Genomic DNA, 22640 nt, shown 5'->3' with positions numbered 1-22640 from the left:
ATATCTTGAAAAAGTAATTGTAACTAAATAAAAAAAAAGAAAAGGAAATATAATTTTGGGGGAAATTTCTAACCAAAAAAACTGTGTTCTGGCTCTATGAATTTTCCGCATCCCTGCACGGCGAAAAAAAATTCTTGCAAAATCACCATACTTGCGTAATAAAGACATTTCTGGTGGAAAAAAACACAATTCTAAGAATTAAACTAAAATATACGGTATTAAAACCATACATATAGTAATTTTATCATTCGTTGTAACGGTTTTCTGGGAACTCTGCTTAACAAAATTATAGTTCTCATTACAATTCATTAAGTAACAAATAAAAATTGCAAAAGTAAATTTATCTAAATAAATGGTACTTATGCCATACTCTGAAGATCTAAAATCCAAATAATCTTCAAAACTATCATTTATTTGGTAATTTTAACTTTTTGAAGTCTGCCTCTTACGTAATAGAAGGGTAATAATCTGTTTACACCTCTATGCATTATACTTTTCTTTTAAATAAAATGAACACTATAATAACTTTTTCATCAAATTTTAGGGCATTACAGTCTCTTAAACAAACAAAAGATTATTGAAAAAGCTTCCGACGTTGCGTACGTTACATAATTTTAACAATCCTATATTTCACGTGTAACGAAATACCATTTAACTGCAGAAATATTTTCTAAAAACATAAGAAAATATTTAAATAATTTTAAAATCATTTTCAGGAAGGATAAATAATTTTCAATTACATTCTTTAATCCAGTTTTTGTTAAAAGAATAACGTGATTTTAAGCATAACTGTTTTGAACGTGAATCGAAATATTAAGTTACTTTTCGAAAAATCTTTCACACTACAATATAGCTTATCTATTACTGATATTTAAATAAATAATTTTAACAATCCTATGTTTCCCGTGTAACGAAATACCATTTAACTGCAAAAATATTTTCGAAAAACATAATAAAATATTTTAATAATTTAAAAATCATTTTGAGGAAGGATAAATAAGTTTCAATTACATACTTTAATCCAGTTTTTGTTAAAAGAATAACGTGAATTTAGACATTACTGTTTTGAACGTGAATCAAAATATTAAGTTGCTTTTCGAAAACTCTTTAATACTACAATATAACTTATCTATTACAGATATTTTTTTGTCCTATTTCCAGTTTTTGTTAAAAGAATAACGTGATTTTAGACATTACTGTTTTGAACGTGAATCAAAATATTAAGTTGCTTTTCGAAAAATCTTTCATGCTACAATATAACTTATCTATTACTGACAATTTTTGTCCTATTTCCAGTTTTTGTTAAAAGAATAAAGTGATTTTAGACATTACTGTTTTGAATGTGAATCAAAGTATTTAGTTGCTTTTCGAAAAATCTTTCATACTACAATATAACTTATCTATTACCGATATTTTTTGTCCTATTTAGAATTTATGCCTTTATTTTTAAGCACAACCATCTACACTGTAAAACCTGTGGTGTAATACGTATCCGAATTTGGTGTTAAAAAACTCTAAAAATTTTATATTATTTCAAGCTAATATCGATTCAGACGTTCATACACGCTTTAAAAAATTTAGTAAATTCTAAACTCTAATGAATAAGAAAGTTTACTTTTAGATTCGACATATTTACTTTATTTATGAATTATTTTCGCCAATTTTCGCGTAAGTCTAGAAACCATCAGACAACAACTAAATTGTTAACAATTCGAGCGCGAGAAGGTAACAATCAGTTTTCATCTCGATTCAGAACATTACACAGAAACAGAAGTATATTTGGGCTGCGATAGCATGGTTGGTAAGTCTGGGCCTATGTCCAACAGGTGGCGGGTTCGATCCCCGCAGACAGAAGACTCCCCGTGTTGTAAATAGTGACTGATGCACGTTAAATCTGTCGAGTCTCTAAGCTCTCCACGTTCCCATAACAAATCATACCTCTGGGGGCACTGATCCAGAAGTTTCTTGTCTTCTGGGTAGATTCAAAATTACAAGGCTGCTGATTTAAATATTAGCAGTCGTAAACCCAAAACTGGGTAAGCTGTTCAACAACGGATATATATATAAAAATAATCGAACCATTAAGTCCTAGAACGTGAAAAATTGCTCATTAGATATAAAGTTATTCAGGGTGGTACGATTTTATTTTCCTCAATGTCCTTTTTTTCTTGGGGGATATAAGTCATTAATCATTCAAATCCCAAATATTTCATAATTTCCTATCATTTAAATTGAATCTTCACTGTATATAGAGTTTGAAGGTTAAAAGTATAAATTCGTAAAAAATGCTTTAGAATAACAAACTATATCATGTATATAAATATGAATTAACTTTTCTTAATAACCTCTCATATTAAACTAAGTCAGTTTTTTATTCAAAAACATTTTCAACATTGGTGTAAATCAGGGGTATCAAACTCGCGGCCCGAGATGAACATTTTTGTGGAGCAGTCAATATATCCGGAGCAAAGTAAAAATAAAATAGAAATGTGAATTAGAAACGAAACCAGCATATAAAATTATAATATACTTTATTTATAAACTATACGGATAATTTTAAATCGTACGCACGAAAATGTAAATTTCTAATTGGCTGAAATGGAGTCTAACTAAGCTATCGATTAGATAGTATATATTCAGGTTTATCCTACTATAGCGAGGTACGTTGGTAATCTTGCTCCAAGGTTCTCAAACAATTCTGGGATTTGAAAGAAGAAATATGTAAGTTTTTACAAACTAAAAACCAAGATACATGCTTGCTCTCCGATCAAATATGGTTGCAAGATTTATCTTTTATGACTGATATAACCAAACAATTATCCGATTTAAATTTATTGTTACAAGGCAGGGATCAGATCATTATGAACATGTTTGATATAATTAAAGCATTCAAATGTAAACTATTTCTTTGTGAAAGGAAACTGAAAAATGAAGATTTAACGCACTTCCCAGCGTGCAACAGGAACAAATCTAGTTTAGATGATACTGCATCGTATCAAAAATACGCAGAAAAAAATTTCAAATCTTAGAACAGAATTTGATACAAGGTTTATAGATTTTAATTCTTTGGGAGACAAATTTTGTTTGTTTTCTTCGATTTTCTCAATAAATATAGACTTATTACCCAGTTACAAGCAAATGGAAGTGATTGAGATTCAGTGCGACAAAGTCATTGAAGTGGGTGTGCCTGAATTTTACGAATATTTACAGGCAAGGTTTGAAAATACTTGAAAATTCGCATATGAAATTATTTCCATGTTTGGAAGTACTTATCAGTGAGAGCAATTATTTTCTGTTACAAATGGAAATAAATATCCTGTCCGAAACCGTATTAATTACACTCACGTTGGGTCAGTTTTAAAAGTAGTCTCGGCCAATAAAATTTCTCCCGAAATAGAAAAGATAGTACCAGAGAAGAGATGTCAAGTATCAGGACGTAAACAATTATTTAAAGTTATATATGTTTATTACAATTCAAAATAAAAATATTTGTTTTCTATGAACATTGATTTTTTTTTTTTTTTTTGCTGCCCACCTAATGTTAAGCATTGTTTATTTGGCCCAAGTTAGCTTCTGAGTTTGACACCCCTGGTGTAAATCATACACTCCAGCAAAGTATGTCTACTAAAAGTAGTAAAGTAGTAACTACATTTCGAAAGTAGTTTGTGGTCGTTACATTTTAAAAGAAAGCAGTTGTAGTTAACTACGATTGTAATAAAATAGTTGTAGTTGACCAAAAAGAAAATGTAGTTTTTTCGACAACTGCTATTACCAAACAGAATCATAAATTTACTCTACAATTTTTATTGCGAATTAAATTTAAACTTAGTTGTTGCCAAAATTTAAAGTTTAGATCTGTGTTATGCTCCCACCTTTTGTGAATCGCCCAATACTTATTTTCAATTTCATACATAAAATAACATTGAATGAGATTAAAATCCAATTAAAAGTGTGATACAATATGTAATGTTTTGAACAAAGCGTGGGCGGAGAAGAAAAAAAGGGTGTCCTGCTCTTCGTCATCAGTCAGTGGGTGACGTCGCCTGAGTATTTATTTTCCTTTAACAAGAAAAGAAACCAGCTGGGTAAACCACACATTTGTTATACCGTGTCAAGACTTTTAAAACAAACTAGAACATATCTATGTAGAAACGTGATTCTTTGACGAAAATTCGAGATATCGGCCATTTAATCGTTATGAACTCTCTGCCCTCTGTCAGAAATTAAAATATTAGAACATTCAAAAGAAAGGTGCTGAGAAAGTTATTGAACCCAGTTTTTTTAAGTGTATTTTTTCAAAGAAAAAAATATACTGGGTGGGGTTGATTTATTATGCGACAAAAACATTAAATTGAATTTTATTTATTCGTTTAATAGACGAAACTTTGAAAAATGTTGTAATTTGAGGAAGGAACAATGAAGGTAAAATAAAAAATTGATCTTAGCTGTGCTTAGCACAAATATATATCTGATAAATACACTGGTTATCATAAATTAAGGAAAAATCACAAAAATAGCGATAACTCTTTCAAAAGTAAGCCAAACCGTGCAAAATTTGCATATGTTGTCCACTAAGAGTAGCTGAGTAAAATTGCAATATGCAAATTAGTGGCGCTGCACTCGGCTTACGTCATCTGCCTGGAGCATAAAAGTCCAAGTTTGAGAGAAAGCACACAAATTTTACTGTGATTGCGACATTGAAAATCTGAGATAGCCAATTCGTAATAATGACCTCTAGGCATCATTTGCCTGAAGAACTACGATGGAGAGCCATCGGGAGACTAGAGGCAGGGCAGAGTCAATCAGAAGTGGCCAGATGGCTAAATGTGAGTCCATCTGTGGTTCATAGACTTTGGAGGCAATTTCAAACCACAGATTCGGCATCTAGGAGGTTCAGTCAAGGACGGCCAACTGTTACGACCAGTGCCGATGACCGATATTTGACATTAAGTGCACGCAGGAATAGAACCGCTACTCCGACACATCTTAGATCCTCTCTTGCTGCAGCCACCGGAAGGTTGGTGTCAACGTCAACTGTGCGCAGAAGGCTCCACGAAGGTGGTCTGTATGCGAGACGACCAGCCATTTGCGTGCCGCTCACATCACGCCATAGGAGAGACCGTTTGCAGTGGGCCCGACAACATGTCCACTGGACGTCAGATCAATGGAGGCCTGTTCTCTTTACGGATGAGTCCAGGTTTAGTCTAGAAAGTGACAGTAGACGTTATTTGATATGGAGAGAACCTGGGACCCGTTATCATCCATCAAACATCCGTGAAAGAGATGCATACGGAAGAGGCAGTGTCTGTGTTTGGGGAGGCATATCCTTAGGAGGGCGCACATACCTCCATGTCTTTCCAAGGGGAACCGTGAATGCTCAGGTTTATCGAGACAACATCCTTGATGCTTATGTGCGCCCATATGCCGGGGCAATTGGTGATTGCTTCCTGTTACAGGACGATAATACAAGACCACACAGAGCTCGCATTGTTGATGATTATCTTCAACAGGAAACAATTACTCGCATGGAGTGGCCAGCTCGATCCCCGGACTTGAATCCTATCGAGCACGTTTGGGATGCTCTAGGGAGGCGTGTATCTGCCATCAATCCGCCCCCTCAGACCCTTGCCACGCTTGCAACTGCTTTACAAGAGCAATGGCTCTCACTTCCTATTGAACTGATAGACCGCATAATTGAAAGCATCACACATCGCTGTTTGTGCTGTATTGCTTCTAGAGGCAATCATATTCCATATTAAAGGTACTTTTTCTATTGCAAACCGATACTTCCAATTTGTTTATTTTATACATGTGCTAATTTCTATACTACTATTAATGTCTGATAATTTCTTTTTATGTTGTTTAATACCTTACTATGTGTTGTATATTGTGGGTAAGTTTCATAAAATTCCATGTGTAATTTCTTGAGTTATCGCGATTTTTGTGAATTTTCCTTAATTTATGATAACCAGTGTATATTAAGTTTCATATTAAATAACGAAATATAAAACTGAGGAGTATGAACAGTAATAAGCGGGGTGGGGATTTTTTATTATTCTACGAAAAGTTCGAATCGAATTTTATTTATTCTTTTATTTAAAAAAAAATCTTTATAAATTATTTTATTTAATTAAAAAATCAAAAAAGAAACCTTGAAAATACGAAAGTAAGAAAATGATCTGAGGAGTGCTTAAATATATATTTGATAAATTTTTTCGGTTTTGTATTAGAAAATATATTTATCAAAATATATTAAATATATTTATGTAAGTATATTTAAAATTTATTTATTTATTTACCTCTTTGAATTTGTTTTGTTCATTTATTTATTATCGTTAAATCAAATAGATGTTTTTGTAGAGCTTTTAATCAATTCAAAATAAACTATTTTAGATACATGGCATAATTTATGATCACGGAATATAAGTTTGTCATGATTGTTTCTCAAACTAGTGATTTCTGTGCTTCAAAACGCAACACACTTTTAGTTAATTATTATTAATCTCGTTCAATTTATAACGATACCAGTAATAATAATAAAGAAATAAGTCACCACAAACCATATATGCAACACTTATAAAATGAAATGACATCTGAAAGTCGATATAAATATATAAAATGTTAAAAAAAATAATTAAGCAGCAAAAGTCATAAAATATTAAATATGATAATCAGAAAAATAAGTAATCTATAAAATTATACTCTGTTAGATTTTTTATTCTGAAGTTATGGAAAAATAACCGGTAGCGGTCTATCCCTCCAATTTACCATGAAGTTCCCGATAAAGAACAGTTTTTACTTTTTCGGCGATTCCTGATGTGCTACTTTCTTGCTTTTAATTTTGATAAGGATTCTACAAATTCATCTAAAGAAGCCGCAATGGCTCAGGGGATAGAGCGGTCGCCTCCTAATGAGGGGAACAGGTTCGAATCCCAGAGACAGCTGGTCGATACGAATTCCGAATCGACCGCAGTCCTGGCGTAAAAATATCCTCAGTGGTAGACGGATTATGGGTTAAAATCCTCTTGCTGCAGGGCTAAACGTGGAAGGTTTTAGTGGTTTTTCTTTCTGTGTAAAGCGAATGCGGGTTAGTTCAATCAAAAAGTCCTCCATGAAGGCTATTTGTCCCAAAACTTGATCCAGGAGTTTCCTTGTCTTCTAGGTAAGGTTCAAAATTACAGGGTGACTGAGGTGAACATTGATTATCGTAAACTCAGAATTGGGTCGGCTATTCAACGCCGGTAATAAATTAAAATGCATCTAAGGGTGGTGTTCATGGAACATTTTTGTATAATCAACAGCACTAAATTTTGCCCTGTTATATTACATTTAACCCGTTTTCTTTTTTAATAAAAAACATTTGTATAAAATTTAAAATCATATTCATTACTATTTTATTAATAATTTAAGCAATGTTCATTTGAAAAAATTACATTATTAATAATTTTGAACTACTTTTAGAAATAACTAAAAACATTTGCATTCAATTAAAAATAAAGAAGTACACAAAAAATGGGTGCATACGTTAATAGAACTTTTTAAAAATGCGATAAGTTTTGATTTAAAAGTCTGGGTCGCCTGGCTGTGATGATTATTCATTGGCCGAATATTTGGACGAATACCGAATAAGAAATATTCATTATTATATCAAGAGCATCGTCTTCTCTCAATTTTACATTGCATTCAATCTTTTCAATTTTAATAAAAAAATACATTTGTATAAAGCTAAAAATTATATTAAACTAAATACTAAAAGTAGTAACTTTAAAAATTACTGAAAGAAGGGACAGAAAATAATATATTATCGTCATTATTCGCCAAAACAAACATTAATAATAATAAAAACTTTTAAACCACTCGACAATTGCCATCAACTAATGATATCGTAGATCGTAATTTCTCACTGGCCTTTTCAAAATCTCATCAAATTTAAGATGCCGTGATTCGAGTAATCATATATCCACTTTTCAAAAACATGCTTTTTTTTCCCTATGAATGCAGATTTGAACAAAAACCTTTTTATATCTCTTAACATATGAAAACAATGATAATATTCTTTTCGAAATGCGGGAAAAGAAATATTGGAGAAGGCACTTAAGTGATGATAAAAAATAAAAATTAAAAAATTCTCACACATGCACAAAGTTATCAAAACTCCACATCATTCTGAAGTATTATTTCAAGGATAAACTAAGAAAATAACCCAACAAGTTCAAGTCTCTGGCCAAATTATTCGACGCATTATTAGATTCTATGTAAAATCTTTATTATCAGAAGATACTATACAGATTTACTGTTTTTACGCGGTTGAAAAAGGGTTTGCACTTACTTACGTTCGTGTATTAATTGGCTAACATTGCAATGCAATACGTTACAAATAAATACTAATCGGAAGTATATAAAAAATTTCCTGAATAAAAATCGATTACATATATGTTTAAATGTAAAAGTATTGCTCATAGACTCGTGAAAAACATGTAATTATTAAAAACAACAGAGCGTTTAATAATTTGATCTAATTATTACAATATATTTATATGATACCTGATATAATAAATTTTCTATATTTATATAATATATTGAATTTATCCAATCGTCGAATTTATATTATATATCACCTAATTTAACCAATTGATACACGAACATAAACAAGTGCAAACTGGTTTCTGTCTCGTAAAAACAATAACGCTGTATAATATCATCTGATAATTAAGATTTTACATAGAATCTCAGAGTACTTCTAATAATTTGGCCAAATACTGTATGTGGTTTTCAAAATACTAATTCGTAATAAGCTAAACTTCTCAAAAGGCGGAAACAATAATACTAACTGCAGCTAGTGTTGAATTCCAGTGATACATGCACTAAATATTCACCATAAATGCAAAATATTTTTTTATTTAAAAGAATTAACAATATAATGTTTTTTTTCCATTGAATTTTAGAACATTGGATTATCTTAAATAACAAATGCATGTGTAACAAATTTTCATAAAAACGAGGAAAATATTTTTAATGTTCAAAAATATTTTTAACGATATATAAATAAGTTTAAATTACTCATTAAATGTACTTTCTTCATAGATTAAAGAATTCTGGTACAATTACTGCACTGCGTACATTTCTGCTTAAAAACTATAATTCTAATAATAAAAACCGAGATATGCAAATATTTTTTTTCCAATGTTTGAAAATAGTGTCTTGTTTTTATGAGAAAAAAAAACTCAAGAAAAACATCTTTTTCAAGGAGTTGAAATTTTAAAAATACGTATTAATGTTTTCGTTCTTCTAGGGAAGAATTTTAAGAAAACTTCATTTCTAAAACAAAAACAATTTATGGAGAGAATAAAATTATTTTCTAATTGCTGTTTTTTAGCTTTCACTTGTTTAAAAACTATGTATTTGAAGAACTCAGTTACAACTATTATTTAAACTAAATTGCAATTATACAATGTTTAAAAAAATTTTTTAATGTTTCATATTTCTTTTTGAAAAAAGAATTTTTTCCATTTCTAGAACGTGTGATCGGAGGAAATATATATCGTACGCCGTAGTTTTACCACGGTTTTTACCACGGTTTTTTTATTCGATTATGGAAGAAACTTGCCATTGAACTGATAACACAAAGATAACATTCAATAACAAAGATAAGGATTATCATTATTTTATACTTCTGCATCAAAAATTAGTCAGGCATGAAACTAATTTTTAATGTCCTGATAAAATTTAACTTATTAAATAAAAAAGTGGCACAATGAGTAACTTTCTCTAAGGTTGAGAAACGTTCGAAGTCATCCGTAGCAAATCATTACGTTAAACGTTGATGAAAGTGAGAAGACAAATTAAAATTAGCGCAAATGAGTAAATGATTGCTTCATTTACTCAAGCTATTTATCTTTCCGATCTTTTTTTACCAATAATTAAAATTTACACAATTATTCACTTACAAAATACGGTTAGAAAGTGAATGTTTCATTTCTGATTTGCAAATTGATAAAAATCCAGTTATAACTTCTCACTGATACATTTCACAAATTTATTTATTGTTAGTAAACAACAAAACTTATAATTCAGGGGCAAAATATACCATAAATCCGTAACATATTTAAAATTGCTTCACACAAACAATTTGTTCAGGTAAATTGTTATATTGTTTCCCGAAAATTTTATAAAGAAATATTAAATGTAAAATTACTTGAATTAATCAATGTAAAATTGCGTAACAATAATTGATATGAACAAATACGTTTACTAACGTTTATTTAAAGCACTGGTAATCAGTTTAGATGCTAAAAAGATACTTTTGTTTTTTAAAATCATTTGTCTTTATCAGAGGCAAATATGGATTGACTATCTTCCGGGAAGTCGGAAATATTGTGACTTGATTTATTATCTTTTTTTCGCCTATCAATTTAGGGTCTGTAATTATTATGCACTTTTTTAAAACAGCACAAACAAACACCATTATTTATATCACTGAATTGCATTTTTATACGAAATAGAATAAAATAGTATGCAGTTACAAATGTTTGTTGATATCTAGTTATACTTTAATTGTAGCATTTATAACAAACAAAAAAAGTTTCTGAAAATCCCAAAAATGTTTTATTGTTAACAACCTAAGACATAAAATGTCTATTGTTTTGAAACAACTTTTAATCCCTTTCATAACACCATCAAAATGATCAAAATATGAATACGTTTTAACCAACTTCAAAACTATACCGTGTGCTGCCATCTATTCAATAGATATTTAATTAATTTTGAATATTTTATCAATTATGCAAATTGCTATAAACTCAAATTATAATAATTATACGCACAAAAGGCTATTGGTATGCAGGATGTAATCACCACCTTTAATGTGTATTTTTCGAATCCTTGTCAATTAATACACTGCTTGAATATTGCTAAGGAACAGTTACGTTTTTCCGAATAATTAACAATAAACGTTGATTGATTAAATAAAACTTAATACATATTTAATAGAAGCGATCTGGATTTATTATAATTCAAAATAGTTCAGAAATCGACTTTTCGAAAAACAATAAAATTAGAAATAAAAAAGATGCTCAGTGGACGATTTCCAAACAGCCATGAAAAATGGGTTTTCTTGCCAGAATGAAGCAAAAATGAGTACCTTAGCAGGATGTCTGTATTACTTCAGACACTAATGCACTTAATACATCGGACAATAATGGTACGCTTCCATACTTTCTTCGGTTGCGCACATGTTTTGATGATGATCGCTGCTCGAATTCTCAGTTTTTTTAATAATCTATCAGCGAGGAGATATGTTCTACCGTCAAATAATGCAAAATTTAAAGTTTTCATATAAAAAAATAAACATAATTATCTATGAAGGACCTTTTTAATAGTATTACTTTCCTTGATGGGTTTTCGAACAATATTCTTACAAATGCACGATGTCGAATATATAAAATAAAATAGAAATAAAAAAATAGTTATTTCCATCGATGAATGTCATAAAAAAGGCGATATTTAGAGCTAATAGAATCTATTACTACACTGCTCAAAATTTCTAGGGGAAAATGGTTAAATAGCAGTTTATTTAATAGTTGTTTTGCCATTTTCAAACAAAACAGTTAAATAACCATTAAGATGGTAATCAAGCTGTTAGTTGTGAGGTAACACAGTTTGTTAACTGTTTTCATCTAATACGATTAAACAACACGATTTTTCATCACACCAACTAAGCTCACCTAATGAAGACACTTGGTTCCTTTCAACTGCGTACATATTATAGCCAAGAGGGCAAATCTCGCAGTCTCATGACCGATAGAACAAGGGTTCAAGTCACAGAGTTGACACCACATTATTTCCTCTATTATTTTCAATACATGAAGAGTTTCCAATGTCCTGCACTCCTTTATTTGTGTCCTGCACTCTCCGATGCCTATTACCCAACGAAAAGCTTATCTCCTATGTCCAGTTAACTTTCGTTTTTACGGTTTTGAAACTACGCTAGTTGTAAATGGTTTAAAAACAGTTTAGGTAAAACATTTTTTTTTACCTTAAACTTTACGGTTAATCGGATGTTGAGACTGCTGACGGTTATTTTACCATAATTATAGAATGAAAATTCTAAAAGTGTAAACGAAACACCTCGGATGTTAGTTTGATACTTCGAAGTATAATCATACTTCGATCCTGATTGCAGCTCAAACCTGTAAACACGTAAAAAATGTTCTTATTCCTTAAATTATGATTTTTTTTAAAGTAAATTTTGTTAGAGTACCATCTTAAATCATTTTAACCACAAACAAAAAGAACATGTCTTAATGCTGTCAACAAGTTAAAACTAACCAATAAAGAGTACACAAACAAAAAAGAAATGTCTGAACAGTTTATACAAAATGATGGGTAACTTTTCACGAATCTTTAACCCCGTTTAACTCACGCGTTAAACTACTTGAGTCGGGATACATGAAAGAGTGACTGAGATACATTTCCGCCCCAACAAACAAGCCGTGAGAACTTTCATCAGTCAAAAATCAATATATCTTTCAAAGATGAGGTGATAAAATACAATTTAAGAAGTTAATAAAGTTTCATCGAGTCAGTAATGTAGATAAACTTGATTAAAAACAAACTGTTTACTGGGTTAAAACAAAAATATCAAATTTATGAAGCTAATCACATCCAAAAGTCAAATGCCGATGCTTAAAATAAAGGCTTAACTAGGGACAAAATAATAGCAAATAAAATTAAGATGAAGGGTTTCTAAAAAAAATATTTTTTAAAAAAAAACAACAAAGGAAAGAAAAAAAAAATTTTTTTAAAAAAAAACAACAAAGGAAAGAAGAAATTCCGTCCTTTACGGATATATCTTAATCACTTAATTAATCAAAACCACACTAAAAAAAAATCCCGGATAAAATTCCTGTAAAAAGTACTGTAATTTTATGTCTTAAAACTTAAAGTTGTTAATGATTTACATTTTGTAAAATTGTTTCTGTATTAACTGCAACTAAATTCTTAGTATTCTTTGTGTGCAATTTATATAATTTATGAAATTAATCAGCGAATCATTAAAAACAGAGAATTGTTTTTGTCTTTTTGTCTACAAAAGATTCAATAATTTATGAAATTAAAAAAAAAGTAAATGTGTATAAATTAGAGTTATTTAAATATTATAATAAAAACATATTTTCTTTTAAACAAGTTGTTACTTGATATCCTTGATTAACTTAAAAAAGGAGATTTAAAAAGAAATCAGTTTTTTTATTAGAGTTAGAAAATGTTTTGATTATTCTAATACAATGCTAAACTAAGATAACCTTCACATAGTAAAGAATACTCATATTTTATCCTGATGTTTTAACTCAATATTTTCCTACATTTTGGCAAGTGAGGCTTTCCTCCAAACTAACTTTTCATGAAGAAGATAAACCTGCTTTCTTTTCGAGATAAGTTGTACATTAATTTAAAGGAAAAAGTAATATAATTTTAAAAGTATTAAGGAATCAATTTAGGAGAAATTCTGGTCCATTAACAGACCCTTCATCACCAATTATCTTACAGTAAAAATTTCAGAACTCACTTTATCATTAAAATAGACCCGTCACAAACTATTTTATGTTAAAAATGGATCCATTAAAAAAAAAATTCTTCTTTAATTCACAATCATAAATTTAGAAACTCAACTTTTTTAAAGTCATGTTTTTTTTACAAAAACAGAACTTTATTTTCATATTTTCACAAACATAGAGCACTAAAAGAAAGAGCCCGATTCAAAGTTATATAAGTTTCAGAAAGTTATAAGTAGTGTAAAATTCACAATAATAAATATTATATAAACTCACAAAGACCGTTCAACAAATGTTAGGACACAAAAACTATTGTTTCTTGAAATTTTTCCCAAAATCGCAAAAACAGGATCCTATTTCCACAAATTTACTAAATTCTGAGACTTTTTAAAAAAACTGGGTATTTTCACAAAAAATATGGAATGATCCCGGTTATAGCATACAGCATAATTCAGAAGTGTTTATCTTAAAAAAGTGTAATTCTGTTTTGGAAAATCTAGTTAACATTACATTTACTTTAACTCAACTCAACTTTACTTAACTCAAATGTTTTTAAATTCAACATCATACTGTATATATAGTAAATTAAAATCTTCAAATCAATTTCAATTTCTTGCACACGATAAGCACCAAGAATTCTTTTACTTTTTATTTCGTTTAGAAGGCTTAAGACAAAAATTAAGTTGAGCTGTTTTTTTTAATATATTGCGTGTGTTTCAAAAATCGGTCTAGTAAAGACCCTTCAATCGCTCCAATGTTTAAATTAATTCACTTGCAGTTAATTTGTAGACTTTATGTATGCTTAACTGCAGAACAAGTTTAAATTATTAAGGCCAATCTCCTACAGATTCAAAGACATCGTTTGTTACTAACATTTTTATGATCAAATGCTTAAAAGCTGTATTATTTTGAAGCTTTACTGGAAAGTTAGATTCTTCAGATTTCTTAATGTTGTCAAAATTATGTTAATTAAAATTTTTAATTAGACTGTTCCGCAAAAATTAAAAATCCAATTATAAAAATTATTATTACAGAGAATTGTTAAAAAAATAAGGAAAAACGTTTGATTTTTGACATTGTTCAAAAATAAGTACTTAAAACAATTCCTGTTCGACTCTTGTTATTTATACGAAAAGACGTGATGCTCTAATTATTGTTCAAAAATAACAGTTCAAAATTATAGCTTTCTGGTGAATCTATAAGTCAGAAAACAACCTTTAACATTTGTTTTTTGTTTTCTATTTGCTAAGAACACTCGAATAAATAATCAAATATTTTTCTTTTTTTCTTAAGAAAAAGAACATTAAATTCTGAACATTGATTAGATATTATTTTCATTGTCATTTTCCTATTACTGCTAAGACAAATTGACGACAAATAATAAATAATGAGCACTTCAGTGTTTACACTGTAATTACTTTTCACATATAACATGTTATTTTTGGAACAGTTCAAAATTATTACAAATAAAAATATTTCTTATAGCTTTCAACTAAAAGTAACAGTCACACTGTATTTTGAATGCTACGTTCACTCGATAATGGCGTGAATACTAAACTCGTAAAATTGACGAAAAGTAAAGTTATAAAATTAAATAATTGCGTCATTTCCCCTGATCAATAAAGCTATAAATAAAACAATGATATAAAAAAATACTCAGATTTTATTTCGGAATTCTACTTAATATAACAGCAATATTTAATTTAGTTATAAATGGCATTCTTACGAGATACAAATTACGACTAAGCCATATTGGAATGTTAAATAATACGAAACTTTGAAAGAAGATAAATTTTAACTCTTGCAGACATTTCATAAGCAAATATTGTGAATCACAAGGAATTTCTATGTAAATAGTCATAGGCTGCATACGTGTATTAAAACTAATACATTATTTTCTTGAATAAATCTTTGTTTTGATTGGTATAAATATTAAGCAACGCTGAACATATCTAACTTTGGAATTTTATTTCATTGAGGATTTTATTTTATTTTGAATCATTATTTATCCCTAATAATTGTTGCTATCATGTTATATCTTATAAATTTTATTAAAAATTATTTCTTTCAAACTGCGACGTAGTTGTAATCTATCGCTAAGGAGGTTATCACACAAATAACACAATAAAAACAAAAAGGATAATAGAAAAAACGAGAAAGGCAGAGAAAAATAATAAGTTTTATTAACTGCGCATAAGTTGCAAGTATATAGAACTCCTAAAATAAGTTAAAAATGCAAAAAAAAGATTTATCAAAAGCAAGGAAGAAAAATAATTCAAAATAAAAAATTTTAAAAAAACATTATTGTTAAAAAGTGAAAAAAAAGAGAAAAAAATAAGAAAAAAAGGGAAAAAAAGGAAAAAGTTTTTATATTTACATCCTACCTACCGTACAATAGCTCATTAATCAAGTAATGTATAATTTTGGAGGGAATTTTTTCCCAAACCCTCTCCAAAATTACACCACTGCTTTCAAGCAAATAAAAAAAGCCCATTTGAATGTACACGGTGGTCTTTTTCACAATTCTTTTCAATTTTCCAAAATTAAACAATTGTTCTCGAATAAAAGAATGCATAAAAAGACACATTTTTTGAAACTAATTAAATTGCAAAAAAAGGTTTTAGTGAAAATATATTTCTTTACCTTAAAAACTTTGTTAACATTTTAACGTATAACAATCTTAAGTCTCATCAACAAAATTCCACCCTACAAAAACATTTTCGTTTTCTGATTGAAGAAGCAACGTGAGAACGAAATTTAGAAGAAAAAAATATATAACCAAGACCCGAAGGCATGAAAAACTTTTATTCAGTTCCACACGTGTGGCGTTACAGAAAACGTCAATAGAACAATTATAGTTCGAAAAAGTTATACGATGGGAAAAATTGTCTGAGCGAAAAAAAATATTTTTACATTCCATTATTATTAATATAATAAACAATTACCCTGAACATAAAGGTTATTGCAGACATTCTAAGAAATATCTGTTTGAAAAATCTACTTATAATTCCGTGAACTTTTGAAAATAATGATCTAATTTTTTATGAAATCATAAAAAATATACTAAAATAATATATCTAATAATGAAACTTAGAATTCACATTTTAAAAAAACTCTTAAAAATCAAAGACAACAATAGACGATCAAAAAGTTCTATGGCCTTAACTTACCAGAAGAAAAAAAAGGAAAGGGAATCACAACTTCTATGATTTCACTTGACATTTACGATAGACATTTTTAAGAGGTCAAAGACAACTGAAAATTCTCGAAAGAAATTTAGAACACTTTTCTCTCTAGTGGTTTTTAAGTATTAATTTTTAAAAATGTAGCGATTCCAGTTGAAATTTGTGATTAATAGGGAAGGAAAATATTAATTCATGAAATTCTTTGTGTTAAAAGTATTTATCTAAAGCGGGATTTTCCAAAATGTTGGCTGTACCTTTGTTTGCCTCAGAGAAGGACTTCCCTGCCTAAGATTTATCCTTTAATTGAATGAATATGGATAGTTAAAAGGGAAAAGTTTTAATTGAAAAGTTTCAGATATTTAGATAATTCAATATTAAATCCTAAACAAAAAATCTACATTATAAAAAAAAGTTTTCTGAAAATTAAACAAAAATTTGTCTTTCCGAATATATAAAAATATCTCCGAAACAAATATTAGTAGAATTTAAGAACCTCTTGCATTTAATTTTGAAACAGCATATACTCATTTTTGAGCAAAAAGCATGCGGAGTGAGAAATGTGTGGAAGAGATGTTTGTAGGCTGCCGGCAGGATTCGAACCAAGGACCTCTCGGTTTTTAGCAGGATGCTTTAACCACCATAGTTTTACACCGAAATCCAGTGAAAACTAAGAAACTTCATGTATTGGTAAACTGCAATGACACATCATGATGTACTAATTGCAACGTACTAATGGACGTACAAATAACGTTCTAATTTACGTACAAAGGGATGCAATTTGAAAAATATGACTCCAATATCTTAGTCAGGAGATCGGTAATTTTAATTTCACTTCCTGTTCATTTCGTTAAATTTAAAAAAATTTTAAGCAATGGAATGTATGCATTGTGGATAAGAATTCAGAGCACCATCTCCGGTTTCAGTTCCTGGAATAACATAGCTCCGGTGTGCTCCAGATCTGTCTCCCTGATTTTAAGGATGTCTTAACCATGTTTATATTTTCATCATTTACTTCCATAGTTTTTGTTTAACTGTTTTACACATAATAAATATTCATAAAATATAAACACGAAAATTATATTGACCGAAAAGTTGTGAGATTTCAGTCAGATATCTATTATTTACCCTTAATCAGATACCGTAAAATACCGAATAAACGCACGAGGAAATTATGACAAATATAATAGGGATAAAAGGTACTTATTGTATAAACATAAAGTTACTTTATGTATAAACATAAGCATAAAGGTCGAATAAAACATAAAGGTACTTTTATGTTTTACTCGAGCAAAATAACCCGTGAGCATTGCAAAATAATTCCATTAATTTTTATTCCATTTTAAAACTTCTACGTAAATAATTCTGATTCATACTAAAAATGAAAATGTTAATGTAGACATAATGTTTTTAAAATTATTATTTTGATAGATTCATTAGTGGTACTTACATACATATTCGAAAAAGATGTTTAAACATGTATTTAGTAACACTAACATGCCCGGCATTTTGGATTTTTGAGACTTGCATTATATGTATACAGCAGATATACATATGCATACAGCAGAATTTTTGGCGTGAATTTACAGCTTTTTTTTCATAAATCTAAAGTTGTCTGAGACAGCAACGAAGCTAGACTAAGATTATTATTCTAAAAAGTAAGCTTAATCTAACATAGGTGTAACAAAATCAGAAAATATAAGGTTCTTAAAAATTATACATGCATAAATTATGTTGTCTAAATTTGTTTAAACTGTACACTGATCCTCAAAAGTTGGAATCAATCATTAAACAGTTAAAGTTGTAACCAAGTAAGAGAGAAAAAAAAGAAATCTTTACTATTTGTCCCTTAAGAGATAATCTCACAATTAGGAATTTTAAATTTTAATGGAAAAAGCTTTAGAAATGTTTACCAATGAATGCAAATTTAAAAAAAAAAAAAAAAAAATTAAAATTCGATTTCTCAGGAACTATTCGACCGATTTCGTACAAATTTTGTATTTTGCCTCGTAAAATTACATTCTTTAAAAGGATGCAATAATTACATACTTTACAATTCAAAATTTTTAGACTATTATTAAATAAAATAATATATGTATAAGAAAAGTTATTTTTTGCTAAGTTACATTTTGGTATAAACGACAGTTATAATTTTGTGTAAAAAATTTTAAATTCGCTTCAAAAGTTCTCGATATGAGGTGAAATATGCAAAAAATATAAGCATTAAGGGTTCCGTACTTTAGATCATTCTCCTGACAAAACTATAGGGACCATATTTCCCAGATACTCTCTAAATTTCGAGGATCGGAAATCTGAATCCGTTAAAAAAGGTATGCTTATACAGAGAAAGTACTTTCATGCGTCTGATATCGTAACTTAAAATATCGTCTGCTTTAATTAATTAGCATACTTAAGGTCAACTCCTCGAACAATTAAGATTGAGAGAGCATGAAAATCCGCTAATTAGATGAAAAGTTAATCATTCTGGTCCGTTTATTTATTTATTTATTTTTCATTTTTTGCGCTTAGTACGTAAAACAAATTTAGAAAAAAATTACGTTTCCTAAATTATTGACTTTATTAACAACTTATGAAGCAAAGTAAATAAATTGTTTATAAAAAAAGCAAAAAAATCTTTTCTTTGAAATAAAATAATAAACTAGTTTATTTTAGAGACCAAGAAAAGCAAAGCTTAATTTGTTTAGAAAAAAAGTAAATTCATAAATAAAAAATTAAATTGTATAGGAAAATCAAATGGAAGACGAAATTATGTTAGATGAAATATAAAAGTTATAAAGAATGAGAAATGATAATTTTATCCCGTATCTCAAAGTAAATTAAATTTAAAGATTTTTGAGAAAATGAAGGATTGACTGAAACTGTTCCGAAAAAGCTAGAAAGGAAAATAAATAAATTATACCAAAAACTTCAGTAAAAAAAGTTGAAAACGTTGGACATAAATGCTGTCTAACATAAGTATTTTAGTTTAATAAAAGTAAATAAATAAACAAAGAAGTTTTCGCTGAATCAACTTATAAGAGAATCGCAAACTAATTTATTTTTTTCTTTAGAAATATTTAAAAAGCAACTTACCTAAGCAACAGAATTATGAACTGTTTAAGAAAGCAAATTTAGGATAGAAAGCAAATTAAACAAAATAAATAAATTAATAACTTAAAAAACAAGAACAAAAATTCAAATGGGAACGAAGAGAAAGCATAATGCTCATTCTAATACAAAAGTTTTAAAAGCTTAAAAATCTTCACAAATTGATACCTTATTAATACTTTTTAACTATTTACTAACATATAAAAAATCTATAAAGGACTTAAAATTTAAGCAAATTTAGAAATTTCAAAAAAAAAAAAAAAAATAGAATAGAATAAATAAATAAATAAATAATTCCACTAAATCGAAAATTAATTAAATCACTACATTGTATGTGTCAAGATAAAACGAGTTTATGAGCAAAAAGTATCTAATTTAAAATTTTAAACAATATCTACTAAATAAATTTATAAAAATAGTAATGAAAAAAAAACAATAATATTGAAACAATAACGAAAAACTTGACGAACGTAAGTCAATTAAAAAATTTATAATCAGAAACTGTTAAAATTTCTATTTTTTTACATAAAACCCATTATGAAATATTAATATTCGAAGAAAATGCCCTCTAATTTAAATTCTAAAAAGCAATAGTTAGAAAAAATTTCAGCAAAAAAAAATTTTTAAATCGCTCAAAATTAAAGAATCAAGAAGGGGGTAACTTTTTTAGAAAGACGAATCAAATCTGTATTCATAACTTTTATCTTCGAGAATGATATTTACTGATTTATAAAAAAAACTATCAGCAAATTGATTTAAATTTGAAGACAAAATTTAGAAATAAGAACTTATCAAAACAAATCATTCAATAATAAAAGACAAAAAACAATAGACTTACTGTAGCACAAATCAAGAGAGAGAAGAAAAAAAAGTCTAGTAGAATCGGAAAGTGATCAACCCCATTCTAAAGAAGATCAACTAAGTGAACAAGATCACCTCATCAAAATAATGGTTTATTCGCTCAACGAAAACCTGAGAAGCTTTAGTTTCCTCTGACAGATCTGAGTAAGCACATGGATGCGAATCTAGGGTTGCCCACTTTTGATATTATTTTCACTGCCATTTCGATATCATATCTGGAGGGAAGAAAAAACACATTTGGCGCCAGATAAGTAAAAAACTTCACTTTTACCTTGCCAAACAAGTATTCGAAACCTTTAGTGACACTCGCCTACATAAAAACTTCGCCTAAATCTTTTTTTTTTTTTTAAATTCTTTTATTTGTTAAATACAATCTTGCTACGAAATGTATCGAAAGGTAATCAATAACAAAAGAGCATAATTAAAAGAAAATATTTAGAGTTTATTTTTATTTATTTACAATTCTGGATTTTTGATTTTTTACCGTTCTAGTGTTAAATGTTTACTCTTCTATGAATAAAAATTACTGTTGGACCCCGTTACAGTGAAACATCTTCTGACCGAGCAATAAGTCCTCTATAAACGATGATTCACTTTATCAAATTCTTTAAAATATTAGGTGGACCGGAAAGTAATGTCGTTTCGGTGCATTAAATATTCGTTAGTCTTAAAAACCGATTCATTTTTTTTATCGATTTCGATTCATTTTCGAGCAGGCATTGAAAGACTGTTGCTAACGAGGATGAATACGTTATTGATTAAAAATAAAATCTTGATAACAAATATCAAATGCATCGAAACGACATTACTTTCTGGTTCACCTAATAATATAATAGTATTGTTGATGAAATAGTAATTGCAATAGTAGGTAATTTGCTTTAAAAAATATTAACTAACTACGTATGTAAAGTCTCTCTCCAATAAAGCTTCCTTATAGAGAATTTCATTCTATAAAGAAACTTTTAATCTGAACGTTAAATAACGTTTAAAATATTCTCAACTCAATGAAAAGATTGTATTCCTGCATCAAACTTTTCAGACGTATGTCATTTCAATTTTCGTCATTTTAGGAATATTTTAAGTATTAATCTATTTTATTTCCGTCACTTTTGAAAAGGTTGCAACTCGAAATTTGAATTTCTGCGCAACAAACTTGCCCTTCCATAAACTTGTTTTTGAAACCACTTGCTTTATTTTATCCAGAGAAATGATTCATTTTATTTGCGAATTACTTTCTTTTTAATTAAAATTGATAATAATATACTTCTGAACTTATCACATTGTCTAAAAATTTTGCATCGTTTATTTAAATAACTGCAAGAAAGATTTGTCCACTATAAGCGAGCTATCAATTTCTCAACTACTCAGTAAAAGTGTATAAAGCTTTAGTTAAACATCAGTTCAGAGACATTAAAAACATTCAGTGCAACCAAGTGTTTACTAAATTATAAAGCAGGATGAATTTTTTCGTAATATCCGTAATATTTTAAATCTATCATATTCAAATGCTTATTTATAGAATTGCATTTTTATCAAATAGTAAAAATTTAATTGATTTAAAATGTTTCCAAGCTGAGTAAGGTTTTGTATATGTTCAGTAAAGTTGCGGGAAAGGGGCTTCTAGCGTAAGAGGGCATTTAATCGACGACTAAGGGCAACTAAACTTTAAATTTATTCTAATTCTTATTATGAAATTAAATTTTTTTATCGGGCAAGTCTTTGGCTGAAGCAAAATTTTGAATGAAGGGTAAAAATTGTATGATTTTTAGATATAATAAAATTAAAGCTTCAGATCACTAAATTTTCAACATTTTTTACTTTAATAAGAAAAAAATTGAATTGATTTCTTGGAAATATTTCTTTAACCTTAGAATAATAAAGTTTTTATTTATAGCTTGAATAAAATTTATATATAATGTAGTATTACACGCCACTATAC

General features: G+C 28.6%; 1 protein-coding gene across 1 annotated transcript in view; it reads right to left on the bottom strand.

The window, feature by feature from the left end:
- The window catches only part of LOC107452324 (uncharacterized), a 38252-nt gene extending 17376 nt beyond the window's left edge, over positions 1-20876 (bottom strand). Inside the window, exon 1 of the mRNA XM_016068723.5 lies at positions 20679-20876. The gene's annotated coding sequence lies outside the window, so the exon portion shown is untranslated. The remainder of the gene's footprint in view (positions 1-20678) is intronic.
- Positions 20877-22640: the final 1764 nt, after the last annotated feature.

This window comes from Parasteatoda tepidariorum, chromosome 12, assembly GCF_982258835.1.
Source record: "Parasteatoda tepidariorum strain Cologne lab strain chromosome 12, Ptep-v5.0, whole genome shotgun sequence".
Taxonomy (NCBI): domain Eukaryota; kingdom Metazoa; phylum Arthropoda; class Arachnida; order Araneae; family Theridiidae; genus Parasteatoda; species Parasteatoda tepidariorum.
This window is presented reverse-complemented; position numbering and strand designations above follow the sequence as displayed.